General features: G+C 39.1%; 1 pseudogene; it reads left to right on the forward strand.

Annotated features, from left to right (window-relative positions):
- The first annotated feature begins 94 nt into the window (after positions 1-94).
- LOC141417273 (isopentenyl-diphosphate delta-isomerase 2-like) lies at positions 95-2,796 on the forward strand (annotated as a pseudogene).
- Positions 2,797-9,552: the final 6,756 nt, after the last annotated feature.

Genomic DNA, 9,552 nt, shown 5'->3' on the forward strand with positions numbered 1-9,552 from the left:
TCTACTTCTATTTTTGTGTAATTTTCATCGATATGAGGGATTTGACTCCATCTTCTCTTCTGCTTTGCATTTTTGCTAACCTGTGTTTGTAGGTATGTCCCAGGTAGGCACAACTCACCTTGCTAAACTGCAGAGGAAACATCTGGAGAAGATGTGTATTGTCATTGACAAGCAGGATCGGGTCACCGGAGCAGAAACAAAGAGGAACTGCCACCTGAATGAAAACATTGAGAAGGGTGAGGCAGAAGGAGGGGCTCATCCTCATTCACCCTCTAGGGTACCAGCTCTGAGCCAGGCAAGACTCTGAAGGAGGTGTTGAGAAAATGTGCCTGAGAACAAGACAGTCCATAGCATGCTGCTACTGAGGACCTTGAGATGTTCAGGGGGAAGCTCAGAAAATGGTATTTACTGTAATGTGAGCCTTTTCATTCCCTCTAATGTCCAACAAGTCCCATGCTTTAGAGTTACACTGCCACCATGTCACTCACCTGACGGGCAACCCGACAACCATAAAGTGGAGGGGCAAGGCTGGGCTTTATACTCCATCAGCCAGGGCTGCATCCTAGACTCATTCCCTGGTGTGGATTACTAACTCCTTACTCTTGTTTTTTTGGGGGTTTTGTTGTTGTTGTTGTTGTTGTTGTTTGTTTGAACCTCTGGAGTGAAATTGCCATGCTGGCTTCCTAGTGTTGTGCATAACCAGGCACTGAATAGCCAAGCATTCAGCACTGGAATAGAATGCTTACAGGGACCCCCCTGCTGCTGGGAGAGTCAACCATCCAGAGCTGGATAGGAGAATGAGAGGGGCGAAGGGGATTCATTTCCCCAGAGCCCCAGTGACACAGTTCTGTTTAACTCTTGCACACCCATTTGTAGGGCTGTTACACAGAGGCTTCAGTGTTGTCTTCTTCAACATGGAAGACCAGCTCTTGATCCAAGAAAGGTCAGATGTAAAGTACACATGTCCTGGCGAGTTTACTCACTGGAAATCTCAGGGACTATGACTTCTGACTTGTGCTTTGGGGGACACATGGAGGAATGATGGGCTAGCAAACTGATAAAGGCTCTTTTTGATTAACCAGTCCCACTCTAACTGAAAGTGGAAGGACATTAATTACCAGCATTTTACACCTGAAACTGTGTCAGGGATTTTGGAGATCCATTTGTCATAGAAATGCAACAACAACAACAAAAAAAGCTGAGGCTTATAATGCAAGCCTGTTATCACAGCACTCAGAGGCTGATCTAGGAGGATCTTGAGTTCTAGGCCAGTCTAGGCAATAGAGTGAGTTCCAGATCAGTCACAGAGATCAAAAAAGAAATAAGAAATTAAAAAAAAAAACTTAAGTAAATGCAACAAATTTGGTACAGTAAAAAGACTGTAGCTATAAAAAATTGAGGGTTTCATCTGAATAATATTAGTAGTATTAAATATTGGACCATATACTTGACTAAGAGAAATGAACTGATGACAAGGTAATAAATCAGAATTAAATCTATTTTATCCACTAAGCAATGACTAGGTAGAAATTTGGCCTGTTTAGTAAAAGTAAACTCCCAATTAAATATACCTTGTTCCAGTGCCAGTGGCTCATACCTGTAATCCTAGCTACTTGGGAGGTTGAGATCAGGAGGATTATGGTTCGAAGGCCAGCCCAGACACATAGTTTATAAGACCCCCACCTCCAAAATAACCAGAGAGAAATGAATGGAGATATGGTTCAAGTGATAGAGTGCCTGCTTTGTAATAATTCCAAAACCCTGGGTTCAAACCACAGTCCCACAGAAAAAAAAAAAAAAAAAAAGCACTTTGCCTTTTTTCCAGGGCATTTTTCTGAGTCCTGTTCTGGTCACCCATTACACAACCCTGAGGAACTGGAAGAGAAAGACAGACACCTTGGGCATGAGGAGGGTGGCCCTCAGACGTCTGCAGGCTGAGCTGGGAATTTCTCAGGAGTAGGTACACACCGATCCCCAGAAAGACATAAACATGGGCTCAGAGGAGCTTTCCAATGTAAATGTGTTCATGGATCTCACTTCCACTCATAGTCACCATGTGCCAATGATGGCACGTTTCATTCTTCATCCCAATGCATTGATTACAAAGTGGCTGCTGACAGAGCTACTACTTCCTGTAATGGAAGTCTTTCTTGTGGAACGGCAGCAAGCTTGGTCTACAGGACAGGCTGAGAAACAAATGACTAGACTAGGGAGCAAGAGGTTCTTTCTTTCCATCACTGTGCTGACAAAAAAGAAGTCCTGTGATGAAACGAATGCGTCCAGGCCCCACAGAGCTTTATTTTCTTGTGTTCTGTGTTCATACGAAGTTCATATGAGTATGAAGAAATGTAATGGTCACAGCCAAGCACTGTGACCACTTCATTATGATCTATCAGTGTTTGATCAAAGTTTAAACTCTGTGGGACACTCAGTAGGGACAGTGTATACATTTCTAGATGAAAAAAGGGATAAACTGTTTTAAATCTAGAATCTTAAGTCTTACTACTATTGAATTAACACTGAATTAACTTTGACACAAATTTCCGTAAAGGACATCATTTTTATGACATGGAATTACTATAAGATTTGTTCAGATTCTGCCTGGGAGAACACGAAATTGGCTATCTTCTGTTTGTGAGGAAGAACCTCCCAGTGAACCCAGATCCCAGGGAAGGCAAAAGCTACTGCCACATGAACCAGGAAGAGCTAGTGGAGCTCCTGGACAGGGCAGCCCAGGGACAGGAGGTCACCCCATGGTTGAGGACCATCCTTGAGGGCTTCCTATGCAAGTGGTAGGATTGTCTAGATGATGTCTTCCCATTCATGGAGACTGGCAAAGTATATGGACAATGAGGTGATGTGGAGAAGACAATTTTCCAAAGTAGGGTGTATCCTCATCCCATGGGAGCTTTTCAGGCAAACAGATGAGGGCGCAGTTACAGAAACTGAGTGCAGAACATCCTTTAATCCCTTCCACTAGGCTAAGCTTAGCTTCTCAGTCTTACCTAATTGCTCCCTTATTTTCCCGTACCCTTTAAAACTGCAATTGTACAATATGTCATTTTTCTCCTAACACTTGCCCTCTTGTGGTTTTTCTCTCCCCCTGAAGTAGTCCCTGCCCATTGCAGGTGTAGACAAGAGTTCATACAAGGACTACTGTTGTCCAGGACACCTCTGCCTGGAGTTGTGATCATCTGTCTTTGCAGATTATCCCATATACAGACACACCCTGCATGATGATAACATATATGAGAAATAAAGGAACTCTGTTTCAACGGGGTTCATAAATTTCACAAAAATTTTACCATTTGATGAGTTAAACAACCTATTAACAATTGCTCCCTGTTTTGTTTTTACATTAACCAGTACTGTCCTACAAATACAAAACATGATCCTGTTTTTATACAATTGTATGATGTCCTCCAAAATAGAGTAAGGTGTGAATCTTTTTACTAAAAATGTTATCATATTTGTATTCATTAAAATATTATCCATTTTGCAATTACTTTGACTTTAATCTTCATTATGGAAAATATGTGAAAATGCAAAAACTTGAGTCATGAGAAAGTTTAGAAAGTACTATTTTAATTAATTGATTGTTCTAAATTATTTTGACTAATGAGAAAACCACTTTTATTTCAATATTTGTCAATCTTTTGTCACTTGTAATGGGACTAGGTCATTGTCTTTAAATAAATATAAAATCGAGTGAAAACTGGTCAATCCTTCTCTGAGAATTGCCAGGCCCTCTAATGAATCCACCAGGTAGACCTTCAAGATAGAATTCATCCAGTTGGAGAGAATGGATTCTGGCCTTAGAACTCAGGTTCTCTGTCCTTTTCCCTGTCCTGTTGCAAAGTTTAGACACAAAGGCTTTCTTCTGCTGGAATTAATGGGCAGAATATATGAGTCTTTCTTTATTCATCTCTGATTTTTCTAGACTGATCTTACATGTTGGTCTTCATACCAACAACTTTTGTGCACACTGTTGAGAAGCACTGATTTACTATTCTTTTCATCCTTCTGTGCAAATGCACTCTTAGGGACATTAATGATGTTTGCAATTTCAAAGACCATAGTTAGTACATTTTTACCTTCCCTACTGTGCAAAATGCTATTTCACATTGATAGAAATAGATCCTACTTCAGATCACTGTACTCAGTACATGACCTCAAACAGAAGGAAATTTGAGATATAAAATAGCGTATGAGCAAAATAGATTACCTATCAACAGCTTTTCACACCAAAATCCCAGAAATGACAGAACAGGTAGTAAAAATACAGTTAAATATCTCTCACAAACACAAGAGATATTCTCAAGAAAACCAAAAAATGGAGGAGACATATCTTTTAAAAATATAGCTAATAATTTGTCAGAAGGAACTTCTCAAATTGGAAGCACCCACCCAGTATCAGCAGGATAAGAAGACCTAAAGAAGTTTATAATGAAATTTGTAATTCTTAAGTGCAAATCTAAGAGGATAAAAAGCTAAACAGAAAGTGGGCCTAGTGACATGCACCTGTTAGACACAGTTAGACACAGTTACTCAGAAGACTGAGGTGGGAGAGTCAATTGAGTCCAGGAGTTCAGGGCAGCCTTGGCAACCTAGAAAGACCAGATCTCTTGAAAAGAAAAATACAAACACATATTAAAATGCATATGTTTGTCCACAATATGTATCCATGTAATGTTATTTTTTTAACATTACTGGGATTAAACCCAGAGGCTCACATTTGCTAAGCAAGTACCCTACCACTGAGCTACATCCCCAAACCCATACTTTGTGTGTGTGTGTGTGTGTGTGTGTGTGTGTGTGTGTGTGTGTGTGTGTGTGTATTTTAGCTACCTGGAAAATGAGCCCAGGGCCTTGTGTATGCTAGGCAAGTGCTCCACCATTGAGCTACACCTCTAGTCCCTGTACCTATATTTCTTGGTGTTTTGTTTTTGTTGCTGCTGCTGTTGCTATTATTTTGAGACCGTCTCAAGGTCCAGGCTAGCCTTGAACTCATAATCCTTCTGCCTCAGCCTCCTGAGTGCTGGGATCTCAGCACAGGCTCAGTGTAATTATTTGGTTTGGTCCATCCACCAATTCCCCCACCACCCCCCCCCGCCCCGCCCTGTGCTTCTGATCAAGCCTAGGGCTTTACCATGCAAGGCCGCAATCTACCACTGAGCTTTATCTATATTTCTGTATCTTGCTCTTCTACAGTATAGAGGGATTGGGAAAGTTTAAATTGGAAATAGTAAGTGGAAAAGCCTGGCACCACCAAGTTTACCTGTGTGACAAAAAGGAACAAATCAACTCATGTAGCTCTCAGATGATGCATGCACTGAGACAACAGTGCACATTCATCTGTGTCCTTCCTTAAAAAACATAACTTGCATCTAGTACTGAGAAAAAATTAGGCAAATTCAAATTAAGGACCATTTATAAAGTAAAAAACATTAGAATTAAATGAAAAGCAAATAAAATCTGAGCAATGTTAGTCTAAGTGAGGCCATAAAACAGGGCCACCAGTAACGCATGAGCTAGGGTGTTCTTTTGCTCTAAGGACACTTTTGGGGCAATTTGTGAAAGCTGAATAGTCTATAGAATAGACAATAGCACTGTATTGTTAATTTTCTGTTTTCAGTAACTGCAGTCTGGTTACATAAGAAAATGCATGTGGTTTTAGGAAATACACACTAATATTTAAGGAGAAAGTGGGCGTCATGCTACAACTGATTATAGCCCAGAAGCAAATACATGTAAACATGCAGGGTTTGTTTTTGTTTAAAAGAAGTACATACAACTCTTAGCTAATAGATATGAGCAGCACTATAGGGACTTTGTCAGAGAGAATATGATTAATACTAACTTTGGAGTAAGCAGAAAACCTGAAAGTCTTTTAACTAGGGAAGTAACCGAGAGTTTGAAATAGTCACCAGTGGTGTGAAACGGGGGTTCAAAAGACAGCCTGGAAACAGTGGGGGTCAAAGAGAGGCAGCAGGAAAAGGAATCAGGAGTACAGAAATGGAAATGGGAGATTCACAGGCGAGAGCTACCATATCTCAGGGGCTGTCCTTGAGTGCCGATGAGTTGACACGGTGGCACATTTTCAGACTTCCTTCAGTGGATGGACACTGCGCAGAGTCACACAATGGCTGCATGGGACCCAGGCCTCCATTCTGCTCCAGCACCAAAAGGTGACTTAGCCAACAACCTGGGTCCAGGCCTGCTCACCCTAGTGGTAACAGTCTACCCTTTGCAGGCCCTATAAATGAGCTCCATGGTGCCTTCCTGCTGATAAGGTACATTTTAACAATATTGTCTTCCAATCTGTGAACACAGGATGCTTCCATTTTTTAAAATGTCTTCTTTGGTTTCTTTTCAGCAATGTTTTGTAGTTTTCAGTACACAAATCTTTTCATTCTCATCCTTTCTTATGCTACTACCAATGGGAATGCTCTCAATTTCCTTTTCAGATTGGTCATTACTAGGGGACAGAAACTGCCTGTTTCATGTTGACTTTGTACCTACAACTCTGCTGAAATTACTTATTAGTAATACTGTTATATGCGTAATCGTTAGAACTTTCTAGATAAAAAAACATGATGTTATCTGAGTAATTTGACTTCCTTTGATGGTTTCTTTTTTCTTCCTCTGGCAATTAGATAAGAGAACAGACAGCAGGCATCCTTGTCTTTCTGCTGATCTTAAAGTAAAGTTTTCAATCTTTAGTATGTTTGGCTGTGGGTTTCTCCGAACCTGATCTTCATCCTGTTGAGGTAGTTTCCTTCTATTTGTAGTCTGCTGACTGTTGAGAGGTTTTTACTAACTCAACTACCTAACAGGTTTATTTAGATTTTCTATTTCCTCAAGATTCAGTCTTGTTGGGTTTTGTATTTCTAAGTTTCCTATTTCATGTTACCTAACTTGTTGGTGTATACTTGTTTATAGTACTTTTATAAACTTTTTTGCTTCTATAGCATTGTGAGGTTTCTACTTTAATTTCTGCTTTTAGTAATTTGTCTTCTCAAATGTACTTGGTACTAAATGTACTTCTGTTAATCTTTTCAAAGAACCAATTCTTGGTTTCTTTGATTTCCAGTTTTTCTATTTTCCTCTTCTCTGATCTTATTTACTTCTGGTGGCTTTCTTAAGTTGTAAAGCTAATCATTGATCTGATTTTTTTTCAGATAAGCATCTCCTGATAAAATTTCCCCTTGAACAATATTGGTTTGTTGTATGGCTGGCTTACTGTACTCTATTCCTTGTTTCTGTCTGCTTGTTCTATCCACAATTGAAAGTGAGGTACTCAGCACCTATTTATTTCAGGGAGTTTTTTATATTTTTAATTTTTGCTTCACATATTTTTAAAGGTCTGTTACTAGGTGCATATTTATAATGGTTGTATCAATATTGAACATTTTATTAACACATAATGTACTTCATTGCTTCTTACAACTATTTCAATCTAGTCTGTTTTGTCTGTATGAGCATAATCACTCTTTTGACTATTTTCTTTTTTCCATTTTAATTAGTTGTATATCTGGATCTAGTCTCTTGCAGACAGGGTATATAGCTGGATCATATTTTAAGTATATTCTGTCAATGTCTTCTGACTGGGGAGATTAATTCATTTACATTTAAAGTAATTACTTAAAAAGAGGGGCTTTTGTGATCTTAGTATTTTTTGTCCCGAATTTCCAGCACTATTGTCTTTTGTGATTTTTTTTGTAGCAAAATGTTTTAACTCCCTTCTTAATTGCTTTTGTGTGTATTCTATAGCTATTTTGTGATTACCATGGAGATTTCACTTAACACTCTAGTTGCTGCACCATGGTTTCACTTATATCAATTTACACAAAATACAAAAACTTGCTTTCTATACAGTTCCATCCTCTGCATTACAGAATCACAAATTAAGCTCTAACTTTGTACATTTTGTGCTCCCAGTTATGTGTTGATTAGAAAATGAAATAGTTACAACCCAGGATATATTAGCTTTTATGATTGTTCATGTATTACTTCTACTAGATATCATTTGCTCGTCTTTTTGTCCAAGTGTCATTTTTTTTTGTCATTGTTTTTGTCCAAGTGTCATCTTTTTTTTTTTTGGTAGTACTGGGGCTTGAACTCAGGGCTTACACCTTGAGCCATTCCACCAGCCCTTTTTTTTGTTTGTGAAGATTTTTTTTTTTTTCAAGATAGGGCCTCACAAACTATTTGCCCAGGCTGCCTCAGGAGTAGCCAGAATTACAGGAGTGAGCTACCAGAGCCCAGCAAGTGTCATTTTAACCTGAATGACTCACTTTTGCACGATAAGAAATTCCTTTACTTTTTCATTACCTAGGTATGTCTTAATTTCTCCTTCATTTTCGCCAGATGTAGAATTGTTTTTTCTTTACAGTGCTCTCATACACCAATTTATTGACCCCTAGACTCCCAGATATCTGGTAAGATATCTACTAACAGTCATATTTATGATTTCTTGCATGTAACACATCACATCAAATTTGGGAAGTTATCAGTCATTATTTCTTCCAATCTCTCTCTCTCTCCTCTATTTTGAGACTGTCATAAAAGTATGTGTTGCTCTGCCTCCTCTGTTGCTCTGCAGATCCCTTAGGCTCTGTTTATTGTTCCGCATTGTTTTTTCCTATCCCTTAGACTTGTTAATTGTTCTACCTACACGTTCGCGGATTTGTTATTCCTGTTCGCATCTGCCTTTCAATTACTCCAGTGAATTTTTCATTTCAGTTACTGCACTTTTCAGTTCTGGAATGGTTCATTTTTGTTTTCTAACTTTATGCCTATTTTATTCATACCCTGAATCCTTGATTTTTCCCATGGCCTCCTTCAGCATTTTGCTCATATTTGAAACTGGTTTTTTGTTTTTTTTTTTATAGTCTTTACCTACTAAGTCTGCCATGTGGACTTCCTTAGAGACAGTTTCTGTTCATTTATTTTTTTTCCATTAATGGGCCATGCTTTCCTGTTGTGTTGAATGCCTTGTGATTTGCTGTTGCTCTTGAAAACCTGTTATTTGAATCTTAAGTGGAGACTCTGGAAATTGTATTCTCTCCTTTCCCAATCCAGGCCTGGCAAAGAGGCTCAAGCGATAGAGCACTTGCCTAGCAAGTGTGAGGCCCTAAGTTCAAATCCCAGTACTGCCAAAAAAAAACCCCAAAACAAAACAGCTCTCTAAAGTCCTAATCCATAAACATCTGACCAACCAAATGCAGAAAAAGACAGGCAGTGGCCTTTAAATTTCTTTATGCTAAAGGACTAGGGACATGGCTAAAGTGGTACAGTACCTGCCTAGCAAACATAAGTTCAAATCCCAGTACTGGGAACAAAAAAAAAATCCTTGTCAGCTTAGGTGATGGAAGTTTGTGACAATGGCAGTCCATCTCTGTGTCTGCACATCTACCATGAGAAGCAGCAAGTAGCAATCGGAACACAGAATTCCAAAATATGAAGACAAGGTCACTGGTACTCACTCTAACTTGGTAAAGATGCATTCCTCATACTTCCTACTCTATCCCCTTCCTTAAGTACCTCAAA

Source organism: Castor canadensis, chromosome 15 (assembly GCF_047511655.1).
Source record: "Castor canadensis chromosome 15, mCasCan1.hap1v2, whole genome shotgun sequence".
Classification (NCBI taxonomy): Eukaryota; Metazoa; Chordata; class Mammalia; order Rodentia; family Castoridae; genus Castor; species Castor canadensis.